The 13,237-nt window shown below is 40.7% G+C and overlaps 1 protein-coding gene across 3 annotated transcripts in view; it reads right to left on the reverse strand.

The window, feature by feature from the left end:
• LOC124554988 (sarcolemmal membrane-associated protein-like) overlaps positions 1-2,233 on the reverse strand; it is a 337,706-nt gene extending 335,473 nt beyond the window's left edge. For 2 of the 3 annotated variants that reach the window (XR_006968506.1, XM_047128729.1), the window contains exon 1: positions 2,122-2,233. The gene's annotated coding sequence lies outside the window, so the exon portion shown is untranslated. The remainder of the gene's footprint in view (positions 1-2,121) is intronic. The other variant, XM_047128730.1, reaches the window with a different exon arrangement.
• Positions 2,234-13,237: the final 11,004 nt, after the last annotated feature.

Consider the following 13,237-nt stretch of genomic DNA (forward strand, 5'->3'; position numbering starts at 1 on the left):
TTCTAGATAAATTCCATCAGCATTACTGCCAGCTATCAACGGAGCTACATAGAAACAATGGTGCATTACAAGGTGCAGAGCATATGTCGTAAACTCATGCCCTCCATTAGAGGGGAGGGTCGACAGAAGCGTCCGATCCCACGCGTCGGCTTTGACCTGTAACGTAAGGGTGTTGTGTGTGATGTCACGACGGCGCGGAGTTTGGTTTGAGTGTGGCTGTCTCCAGTTCTGTTTTATCTTATTTTATTTACTTTTCTGGTCTGTTCGTTCTATCTCATGCAATTTTTTTTTTAAATTTAAAAACACTTATTACTTATTTTAATTATCTGTTTCCTCGAATTTCTGTTTTAGTTTATTATATTTATCTTTCTGATCTGTTCGTTCTATCCCGTGAGATTATTTTTTAAAAGGCAAAAAACACTAATCAGCTACTGAAGCATCTTTATCTTCTATGGGTTGCAGGGGTTACGACCCCTGGGGAGGTGGGTGGGTATTCATGCATGGCTGTCTTCACTTACACGTTGTAGCTACTCAAGGCGTCTAAATTTGTTTATATTTAGTTTGCCCCTCACCCAAAACACCCCATTTCCCGCGCTTGTCCCGTTAGTGTCATTAGGCTTCTTCTGGAAAGTGTGTGTGTTTGTTTTTGTTTCCGCCATATTTGTGACGTCATGGGTCAAAGCAGACGGGTGGGTTCGGACGCTTCCGTATTTCCAGAGGGGAGTGCAGAAAAACCTCCAGATAACAACAACAACATACAACTGCTTCAGACAAATACAGGTTAAGTCGCATGTGCATTTGAAGATGAAAACTTCATTACAAAATATGCAGCTAAATATTATTGTGTATAGCAATAAAAACATTTAGAGGGTTTACATCACCCAACATGATGACTGGTTGTTCCAATTTTTGTATTTATAGCCCATCAAATATGTATAATGTTTTCCGGAAGGTTATGTAGATATACAGTATGTTAACAGATTTCCAAATTCCATAACAAATAAAAGCAGCAAAGTTATCACCAACCTGATGTTAGGTTTAACAGACAGGTTCCACAGGAAGTGATAAGCCACCGCTTTTCTCTACCCTGTGAACTGTCTTCTCGAATGACACCCACAGCAACAGCTGGATTTGTTGTCTGACTCTGATCCATACTAAAAACACACACACACACACACACACACACTCTCTCTCTCTCTCTCTCTCTCTCTCTCTCTCTCTCTCTCTCTCTCTCTCTCTCTCTCTCTCTCTCTCTCTCTCTGTCTGTGTGTGTGAGATTAATTCATACTTTCATAATAACTGAATGTTTCTGAATGTTTTCAGAGTGTCCAGTAGTTGAAATGTTGTCATACGTTTTAACTTTCGTATAATCAAATAGCAATCGTTGAGACAAATATGCCACATTACATATTGAAGGATACATTGAAATCCAAACATACCTTTTGACAAAAATATGGCGCCTGTTGCAACAACATCCCACCAACTGTGACAGCAAATTTTGTTACTATGGATATTAATCACTGGAGGCTCAAGTCACTATTAGCAAGAACTAATGTTGTACAACGCACAAATAATCGCGTAACACTTGAAACAGACCACTTCACGAATATTCACAAGCAGTGGTTTTTGTAAAACACCTAGGCCTTTGCTGTTGACAGCTGCACACATCCTACAAGCATGACCAAATAGCGAAGAACATCAGACCTACGTAATTTCTACCAATTGTGTCGTATTGTAACAGCACAGTACGTTCATTATACCGATATGCGACACATATTCGATTATAAAGTGAGCAATCAGGGCTGTGTCCCGTCCAACATGAATGATAAACAAATCACACAACAGCTGCACCGAAATACAGCATGACAACTAATGCAAATGCACAAGCGATGTCTCTCTGATGCCTGTGTGTATGCTTACTGCATATCAAACCCTATGATCGGTTAATTTGCTCTGGAAACTATAGTTTCACCCAGATTCCATACTTAGATCTGGTCAGGGAAAGCGCATCTGTTTTCATTAACAACGTAGGAATTCGTACCAAATACAATACACGCGCAACAAAAGATTCGCCGCATGACTGATATTTCTAATTGCAGCAGTGAACTAATTTGTACTCACAGTGCAAAAACATCCACAGAATTTGTTCCAATTCGATAGGGACTCAAAACTGTTTTCGTCGTACAGCCATCTTGGTGTGTTAAATTCACATTCTTTGAATATCGATGTTGTTGATAGCTATTGCCACTGCGACTAGCGCCAAAGACATTTAATGAAAACTGTTGGATGTTGAGAAATATTTTGTACACATTTTTCACGGAAATATTCCTCTACCTAGCAATAAGCAACGTCGCACATCGGGAAATATTACAATCAGTTAAAATCCATCTGCGAGGGAAACGCCCTTGGACAATGAAAATGCGAAAAGAATACGTACCATTGAAGTTTCTCGTGATAAGAAATGAGAAGGAGTGATCAGAACGTACTTTAAAGAATTTTTATAGCCAGGATCGTGTTCAGAACTGATTTGTATTGACCAGTTTCGAAAAGTAAGACTGTCATCCTGAAGATGAGCTTGGGTATAAAAAAAATCTTTATAGAATATATATGTCTATAAACACACGGTTTCTTCCCTTAGGCCGTATGTAGTATAGGTGACGTTTTCATACTGTGGTTATAATCATCATACACAGGGGTTCGACAAAGATATGGTAACTCCGTGAAAATTCCGTTCTTGAATAGAAATGCAGATGCCAGCCAAGCCTGCAGGTTGTGCTGTTGAATCTGACCACATGCGGCACCTGTGAAATGGCCTCAATATGTTGCGAGTGTCAGTCGTAGCCAGAACAGTGGTTTTTTTCGTTCTTAGTGCGTAATGTTGGAGCGAAGTGGTTTCGAACATGGGCAGAATTAATGGTATTGTTATGGTGGATGCTTCTGCAACCAAGCTAGCCAAAGTATTTGGTATTTCAAGAGACACCATACTGAATACTTTTACCACATACAAGGAAAGTGGGAGAAACATCAGACCTAAGTCACAATACGGACGAAGGTGTGTGGTGAGTCATTGCGGCAGATAGTCATTGAAGATGACTGTCATGAAAAATAAGAGGACAACAACTGCAAAAGTCACTGGAACACTGAATGTCTCACTCGCGAATCCTGTCAGCACCAAAACGACACTAAAGAATCAGGAAATTTCTAGGCTATCTGAATTTTCAAAACTACTCATTATTGACCCAAATGACTGTAAAGGAGGGTATGGTGCAGAAGCCATAAAACTTGGAGCAATGGAAGAAGCTCTGTTGGTTGGATCAGTCTTGTTTCGCTACGTTAGGTATATTGAAGGTGGAGGGGGGAGAGACGAAAGGAAAGAGAAGAAACTATTAATGTCTTCTGCATCAGGACTTTATGCAGAATCAGTGACAACGAGTGAAAACGTGTGCTGGATTCGAACCTGGGATCTCCTGCTTACACTAGGCAGTTGCATTAACCACTGTGCCACCCAGACACAGTGATTATCGTGACTCAGTTATATGAATGTTCTTTTGGGCACGTCCAAAAGAACAGACACCGCACATTCGTATCACTGTTTCATGTATTTAAAACTTGTGGCTGATTTTACATCTGAAGACTGAAACATAAAGGGGGTTTAGTGATGATTTGGACAGCCATATTGTGGTATTCCATGGGCCCCATGATTTCTCTGCAAGGTTCCATTACTACAAAGGATAATGTGGCACTTCAGACTGATCACATCCATCCCAAGGTATAGTGTTTGTTTCCCAATGGTGAGGCTGTGATGCAAGAAAGCTCTTCACACAGCTTACATAATACAGAACTGGTTCTTTGAGCATGAGGATGAATTACTGCATCTCTCATGGCTACCACAAGATCACCAGATCTCAATATTATTGAGTCGTTATGGTCTGCTTAGGAAAGAAGGTTGTGTGATTGCTATCTACCTCCATTATCTTTACCTGAACTTGCCACTATTTTGCAGGAATAATAGTATAAGATTCACTTGAAAATCATAAAGGACCTGTATTTATCAAAAATGGTTGAAATGGCTCTGAGCACTATGGGACTTAACGTCTGAGGTCATCAGTCCCCTAGAACTTAGAACTACTTAAACCTAACTAACCTAAGGACATCACACACATCCATGCCCGAGGCAGGATTCAAACCTGCGACGGTAGCTGTATTCATCCATTCAGAGGTGACGGGAAGCTGTTTTGAATGCTGATGGTTCTCCTACACTGTATTATGCATGGTAATGTGTTGTGGTTTTCAGTGTGACCACATTTTTTCTATCCCCTGTACATGAAATAATAACTGGAAAATGCTTGTATTTGTATTTATTTAGCATCCATGTCACAAAGATACATACACAATACTTCTCAAGATAATTTTAAAAACATACAAAATTTACATTTAATCAATATGCTCTCCATGAAACAGATACGGCAGAATATGAAGTACTAATAAAATAAAAAATTCCAAAGTCTGAATATTTGTTAAGAGATCTAGGTATGAAACAAAATTTATTTTGATTTGTTTTACTAAACTACATGCATTTAGACTCAGCAATCAGCAATATTTACAGATGTAATTTTGAGAACAGATACAGATCATGTAATATACATTTATCTGCCAATAATACTGGACAAACCCAGTATGAAATTAACACACCATCACATACACATTCAACTACATACTTACAGTATGTATGCAATATGTATGTACAGTATGTATACTTAGAGTATAGTATTTACAGGTCTCAGACATGTGAAACAGAACATTCTGAATGTGATTAAATGCCACTGTTTTTCTGAATGTGATTATATGCCACTGTTTCTGATCATAGAGCACTATCACTGACATGATCATACCAGGCATCACTTGAGATATCCTCGTCTGTTGCTAAGGGCAGTGAAAATATTTAGCACTTGCTTCATTCTTCAGGTCTGTAATGATTCAGCATGCCAAAAATGCATCAACAGTGATGGGATGTTGAGCACAGAGAAATGACAAATATAGTAAAATATCATTAATTATGGCAACAAGAGTGAAATTCTCAAAACATACAAGCATACAAATATTTTGACTTTCAATATGCACACATTAAAATTTATGAAAGTCAGAATGTTCATAGACTGAATTTAATTTAGTGGTGAGAAATCATATATTCATTAATTCCATAGAAGCTGTTGACTGACAACTTATGTTTAGTTCTTTTTTGATCTTGTTCAGACATGAAATTCATTTGTTACTCTGAGGCAAAGCTTAACTCATTTTTAATCTCTAAGGCAATGTTTTGTTTTGTTTTAGGATGCAAAAAACAACTGGGGTCATACGCGCCTAGTATATTGGTTATTACTCCATCAGGGTACAGTAGTATACAAGATTCAGTGTGACAACACTTTTAATGACTTTGTTTTAAAATTTGTACTATGCTAATTAATTCTGTATTGAAAAGGAAGGAAGGAAGATTGGGTTTAATGTCCCATTGACATCAAGGTCATTAAAGACAGAACACAGGCTCCAAGTATGTCAAGGATTGGGAAGGAAATCAGCTGTGCATTTTCAGAGGAACCATCCTGACATTTTCCTGGAATGATTTAAGGAAGTCATGGAAAACCTAACTCTGCCAGGACACGGGTTTGAACTGTCATCCTCCAGAATGTATGTCCAGTGAATGCTGTTTTATAGTAATGCATAGTATGTATGAAGGTATCACCAGAAAAATGACCTACAATGATATGATTGAATTAAACGTTATTCTCAAAAATATTTTGTGATTATTTTTGATATGCCTCTGATTCAAATACTTTTAGCATGTTCAGTATCAGTAGTGTAATTGTTTATTATTATTATTATTACACTTATTATAAGCTTCTGTATTCTAAGAATGTGATCCCTGTAAGCTGATATGGAAATGTACAGTATGAACTGCTTCCATCAATTGAAATCACCTATAGATGTAATCATGCATACTCGGCCATTCTAATTTATGTGTAGTCCCAGCAACTAACATTTCCTACTTATTGTATTTAATAGTTTTTGTATATACATATGTAAACCTTGCTGTGTTATATGAGTAATACTGAAAAGTATATATAGGGCCTTGTCAAAACTTCATGTGACTCTGGAAAATCCAGGATGGAATGTAACAATATTATGAAAAGGGTAGTTGCTACTCACCATGTAGCAGAGTTTCTGTGTTGCAGATAGGTACAACAAAAACACTGTCACAAAAAACGCTTTCAGCCAACAATACCTTTCTCAGAAATGAATGACTGACACACTGACACACTCATGCAAACGCAACTCACACTCACATGACCACAGCCATGATGCTACTCCTCCCCTTCCCCACCCCAGCCTCCTCCTTACCCCCACCCAGTTGCCTCTCCAATCATGCACTGCTGCTGCTGCTGCTGCTTGGAGTCTGGCTTCAGCTGCCAGAGACTGTGGTCATGTGTGTGTGAGTTGTATTTGTGTGTGTGTGTGTGTGTGTGTGTGAGTGTGTGTGTATGAGATCTATTTTTGACAAAGGTCTTGTTGACCGAAAGCTCGTTTTGTGACAGTCTTTTTGTTCTGCGACTCAGCATCTCCACTATATTGTGAGTAGCAACCATCCTATTCACAATATTGTTGCATTCCGTCCTCGATTTTCCAATGTTTGATTTTGCCTGACGACTTTTCTTCCATCCTAATGCAGTTCTATTTTCCTTTTTTACTATTTTCTAATGCATTACTATACTCAATGTCCATCCTCCTTTCATTCTTTCCTGTGTTTCTCTTGTCAGCTTACTGCATGCTCTACTTATGAACCACACTGTGTCAATCGTCTCGGCCACACACAGCAGATGGCTACACCACCATGCTGATTGTTGTTGCAGCGTCTTATGTTCGACATTACTCCCGCCAATATCATTAATCCTACACCTTCAAACTGATCACTCTCCCTGCGGCACTCTCCCGTATTTTCGCGTGTTATTTCCCACGTCTATCCAGTGCCACACGATCTTGTATCTCATCCTACCAACCCCTCCCCACTCCCACTCCTACTCCATTCTATTCCAGTTCGCACCTACTAATTTCACCTCATCCAGTCATGTTTGCCGTCCTTCTTCACACTTATCCGCTCTCAGACTAGCAGTAAAATATTTTTTGTTTGTTTATATCTTTTCTTTTATCCCATCGTGACTCAATGCCAATTTTAGTGGGTTTTCGCCTTTCGCTATCATCGTACTCTCTAGGATTTCATCTTGTTTCCCCCTATTTCATCCCTTTCATCGTTTTCGTGATTTTTCCCACATATTTTGAAGTATTTTTGCGATTTTTTGGACGTAATTCTACATTGTTTATGTATTTTTCGCGTTTTTTCCACCACAATGGCTCCTTCCTCCTTCCATCTGCGTCATTACAGAGAAGTTCCCTTATCCCTAGCCAGAATCTAGTCCTACATACTGTTCCTACATTTTGGCTTGGCTTATAGAAACCCCCCCCCCCCCCCTCCAAATGGCCTTACCATCAAATTACCCATCTCCTGCTGCCACCCTTCCTCCCACAGTGACCTCCATCTGTTCAGGTTCCGCCAATCCTTAGCCCTCACCAACATAGTCCTGCAAAACCACATCATTCAAGCCCCAAACCTCCTTGCATTACTCTCTCTCCACCCATAAAATTGTTTTGCTATGTAATCCAAAATTCCTGGAACACATAACACACATTGAAACTTTTTCCCTCTAGGAACTAGAGCAACTTGCACAATACTACCTCAAAAAAGTCTCCACTCTGCTCACTTCCTACTTCCACCTTGGAGTACCACTGTCTGCCACCTCTACAACAACCTCCAAACCTCCCCCACGTCCACTCATAGCTGACAAATCCTGTCTCGCACACCTACTGCACTTACCCCAGCATCTAAAACTCCCTCCCACCACCGCACAGAATCCAGAACCTAAACAGAACCGAAAGACAGTCATGAACCTTTCCTTCTGAAGCCTTAGCCCCACAGAAATATCAGTCCTTTCCAAAGGCCTCAAATTTTGCCCCACTCACAAATTCAAACATGCAGGACTTGTTAAAGACCTTCTCTCCTTCTCCCAGTCCCTAGAGTTTTTCACCACCAACCCTGCAAATCAGACACAGCTAAAGGCCAGTGTTGAACACTGCCTGACTCAGTCCACTCCTCCATCCAACCGTGACCACTTCTTCCAAATCAGCCCCTGTTAACTGTCCAGAATATAGTAACCTCGAACCTTGCCTCACCATCATTCCCCAAATCTCTCAACTTGCAAGCTAACCTTACATCTGCAGAAAGAACCGCAGTCCACCACCTAAAAACTGATACTAACCTTATTATCCTACCTGTGGACAAAGACTCTACCACTGTTGTTTCCAACTGCAAGGATTACCTAGCAGAAGGACTCCATCAGCTATCAGATGCATCCACATACAAACCTTGCCACAGTGAGCCCATTTCAGCAATCCAGCATGATCTCCAGTCTCTCCTCAAAACCTTAGGCCCACCCCAGAATCTCCCCAGAGTCCATCTCTCTCCTCACCCCTACCAGTCCCCACACTCTTACCGTTTACATGCTTCCTGAAGGACATAAACCCAACCACCCAGGATGCTACATTGTGGCTGGTTACTGTGCCCCCCTGAGAGAGTCTCTGCTCTCATAGACCGACACCTTCACTCTATTACCTGGAACACACCCTCCTATATAAAAAATACCAACCATTTCCTCCACTAACTTTCCACAGTTCCTGTTCCTTTACCACATGGTACTTTGCTCATCACTATTGATGCCACCTCCCTTTGCACTAACATCCTTGATGCCCATGGCCTTACAACTATTAAACACTACCTTTCCCAATGTCTGATGGATTCCAAACCAAAAACCTCCTACCTAGTCATCATGAGCAACTATATCCTCACCCACAGTTTTCCACTGAAGGCATTATATACCAAAAATCTGGTGTACGGCTGTGGGCACTGCATGGCACCATCCTATGACAACCTGTTCGTGGGCCATATAGAGGAAGCATTCCTAAACACCCAGAATCCTAAACCCCTCACGTGGTTCAGATTCACTGATGACATCTTTGCTATCTGGACTGAGGGTGAGGACACCTTATCCACATTCCTCAAGAACCTCAACACCTTCTTCCCCATTCACTGCACCTGGGCCTACTCAACACAACAAGCCACCTTCCTAGATGTTGACCTCCATCTCAAAGATGGCTACATCAGTAACTCTGTCTACATCAAACCTATTAACCACCAGCAATGCCTTTACTTCGACAGCTGCCACCCATTCCATACCAAGAAGTCCCTTCCATACAGCCAAGCCATCCATGGCTGTTACATTTGCAGTGATGAACGGTTGGTTCCGAAATATACTGAGGGTATCACTAGGCCTTTACAGACTGTAATTATCCTTCCATCCTTGTACAAAAACAAATCTCCCATGCCTCATCTTTACAGTCTCCCACCACCTCCCAAAGTCTCACCGTCTGCCCACAGACGAGCATTCCCCTCATAACTCAGTACCACGCACAACTGGAGCAACTGAATTACATTCTCCACCAGGGTTTCGACTACCTCTCATCCTGCCCACTATCCGTCCCACCTCTCCCACAGCGGTATTCTGCCATTCACCAAATCTACACAATATACTCGTGTATCCCCACACAACCCCCCACCCAACCCCTTACCTCACAGCTAGTATCCCTGTTATAGACCTAGATGCAAGACCTGTCCCATACATCCTCCCACCACCACCTACTCCAGTCTGGTCACAAACATCACCTATCCTATCAAAGGCAGGCTATCTGTAAAACCAGTCATGTGATCTACAAGCTAAGCTGCAACCACTGTGCTGTATTCTATGTAGGGATGACAACCACCAGCTTGTCTGTCTGTATGAATGGCCACTGACAAACTGTGGCCAAGAAACAACTGGATTACCCTTTTGCTAAGCACGCCAGCCAACATAACATTCTTCATTTCAATTACTGCTTCACAGCTGTGCCATATGGATGCTTCCCACCAATATTAGCTTTTCTGAATTGCACAGGTGGGAACTCTCCCTGCAATATATCCTACATTCCCATCACCCTTCTGGGCTCAACCTTAGTTAGTCACTATCCTCACACATCTAGCGCTTGCCCTGTTACCATACCAATAATATACAGCCCTCTACCCCACCAAGGCACCCTATCTTTTTACTTCTCTCCGTTTCCACAACCCCCTCCTCTCTCCGCCGTCCTCCATATAACCTCCCGACTGCACCTAGCTGCCCTACCCTCTCTCAGTCTCACCCCTGTATGCTCCCAAGCAGCACTTCACCGTCCCCCACCCCTACTCTGATATCCTTCTTCCATCCCACCCAAACCTCCTCTTTACCCCCACCCAGCTGCCTTTTCCATTATGCACTGCTGCTGCTGCTAGTAGGAGTTTGCGTGCGTGCACGCGCGTGTGTGTGTGTGTGAGTGTGTGTGTGTGTGTGTGTGTGTGTGTGTGTGCCATCCATTTTTAACAAAGGCTTTGTCGGCCAAAATCTTATTTTGTGACAGTCTTTTTGTTGTGCCTATCTGTGACTCAGCGTCGCCGCTATATTGTGAAGAGCAACTATCCTTCTCATAGTGTTGTCACATTTCATGTCTCCTCTGCTTATATTGAACCATCTCAGATATTTCAATAGCTGCCTTCATGGTAAAACAGCTGACAGTAGTTTTTATTCTTGTATTTGTATCATCTGCCAAGGCATAAAATCTGCGAAATGCCATGTCTAATTGTTTCATATTCTGAGTGCCTGTTGATGTGTGAACGTCATGGTACTCATACACACAACCTCTATCATGGAAGTATCTTCGTCTATACCTATACTCTGAAAACGATTGTAAGGTGCCTACAGAGGATACATATCATTCACCAGTTGATAGGGCTTCTTCCCATTCCATCCATGCATGGAGGCAGGAAAGAAAATTGTTTAAGCAACTCTGTGTGCACTGTAACTCGAGTAACTCCTGTCTTTATGATTACTGTGGACGTTGTACATGGCTGTTTGTAGTGTATTATGAGATAGGCTTTTATATGAAAGTTTGCATCTGTCTTCAGGGGTCTGCAGGTTCAGTTTTTCCAGCACAGTAGTTCCCAACCTGGGAGTAGTTACCCCTGAGCATTAAAATGAGCTTTTCTGAGGGGTATAAAAAAAAAATTCGATTATTTTTCTGTCACAAAACTAAATTATTTTCAAAAGACCATTACTATTATCACAATTTTGTATGACTCTAATACTGATTATGTAAATTATCAATAATTACTTTTTCTGAGTTAATAGCATTAATTTAATGGAGGTTATAGGTTCTTCACATAGTCCACCCACTACGCACATATGTTGTACTTTGTCCCATACATTGCTAATGATAAAAGTGAGACATATATGTAACAAATGCTAAATATCTCAAGAAAATGTCTTCTCCCAGCTGTAGATAGTACCTACAGTAGTCCATAAATTGCTTCTTTTCTCGTCTCAAAGATAAATGAATTAACTGACAGCACAACACAGCAGTAACTACATAAGGGCCACTATAGTGCTGTACACAGTATTATTATTATTATTGTTAGTGGCTGTGGTCACAGACAATGTATTAACAGCCTGAGGTCTTCCAATTCCTGCCAATTCAGAAGTAAGGAGTGCAGTAATCAAGTTATCTAGGGACAGTAAGTATAGTGCATACATTTTAACTATGTTGGTTTTAAATGGGGTCGCAATGTGCATGTCAAGCAAGTGACTCAATGGAGAGAAGTAATGCAGGGAAAGTATGTTTCGTAACAAGTGTCTACCCGCACTGTCTCTAGACAACTTTCTTATTTGAAAAGGAGTTGTGAGTAACACTTGTGATGCACCATGAATTCCTTTGTCATTTATTGTTCATGAACTAAATATCATCCATCCTCCATCACTTTAAAAATGAAAGTGTTCCAAGAAAAGTCTTTGATTCTACAGTTTAGTTAGTTGCTAAACTTGGTGATAATGTGGGGAAGAGGTGGGATAACAGAAGGGGGGTGGGGGAGGGAAGAGGGCAGTAGTACTAGCTACTGTCTTATTTCACTCATGAGTGATGGTCTAAGAAAGACTGGGAACCACTGTTCTAGCATGTCTGTGATGCTCTCCCATGGGTCAATCATACCTGTGATCATTCTTGTTGCTGTCCATTGTGTACTGACATACTTTGTTAGTCTTATTTGCTACAGGTCCTTGACACTTGAGCAATATTTTAGGATATGTAATGTGATTGTTTCATCAGCAGTCTCCTTGTGATTGAATTGTACTATATCCTACCACTAAACCAACGTCTGCCACTTGTATCACCTATACCTGAGATTATGTGATGGTTCCACTTCATATTGCTATTATGTGAGTTGATCAATTCAATTTGCGACTCATAGATACTAAAGCCATTGTTTACATTTTTTCTTATTGTGAAGTTAACAGTTTTACATTTCTGAACATTTCAAGCAAGTTGTCAGTCTTTGCACCACTTTGAATTCTTATCAAGATATGACTGAATATTTGTGTAGCTTTCTTCACATAGCACTTCCTTTTAGATACCCACATAATCTATAAAAAATCCGAGGTTATTGTTTGTATTATCTGTAACGTCATAAAAATGCTACTTGAAGAGCAAACATCACAACACACTTCTCTGGAGCACACCTGCAGCTACTTCTACGTTTGTGGAAGTCTCTCGATGTAAGATAACGTTCTGTTTCCTCTTTATCATGAAATCTTCAATTTCGTTTGATATTACTTATAATCCTACTTTCGCTTTGGTATTCTGCCAAATGATTTTCGAAAGTCAAGAAATTTTGCATTTTGGAAACTGCCTTCGTTCATGGCCTTCAGGATGTCATTTGAGAAAAGCACGAACTGGGGTTCTGAACACATTTTCTGAAAATTGTCTCAAGCAGCTACTTCGACAATCCATATGTTTCCTCTTTATCATGAAATCTTCAATTTCGTTTGATATTACTTATAATCCTACTTTCGCTTTGGTATTCTGCCAAATGATTTTCGAAAGTCAAGAAATTTTGCATTTTGGAAACTGCCTTCGTTCATGGCCTTCAGGATGTCATTTGAGAAAAGCACGAACTGGGGTTCTGAACACATTTTCTGAAAATTGTCTGAAGCAGCTACTTCGACAATCCATATGC

This window comes from Schistocerca americana, chromosome X (genome assembly GCF_021461395.2).
Source record: "Schistocerca americana isolate TAMUIC-IGC-003095 chromosome X, iqSchAmer2.1, whole genome shotgun sequence".
NCBI lineage: Eukaryota > Metazoa > Arthropoda > Insecta > Orthoptera > Acrididae > Schistocerca > Schistocerca americana.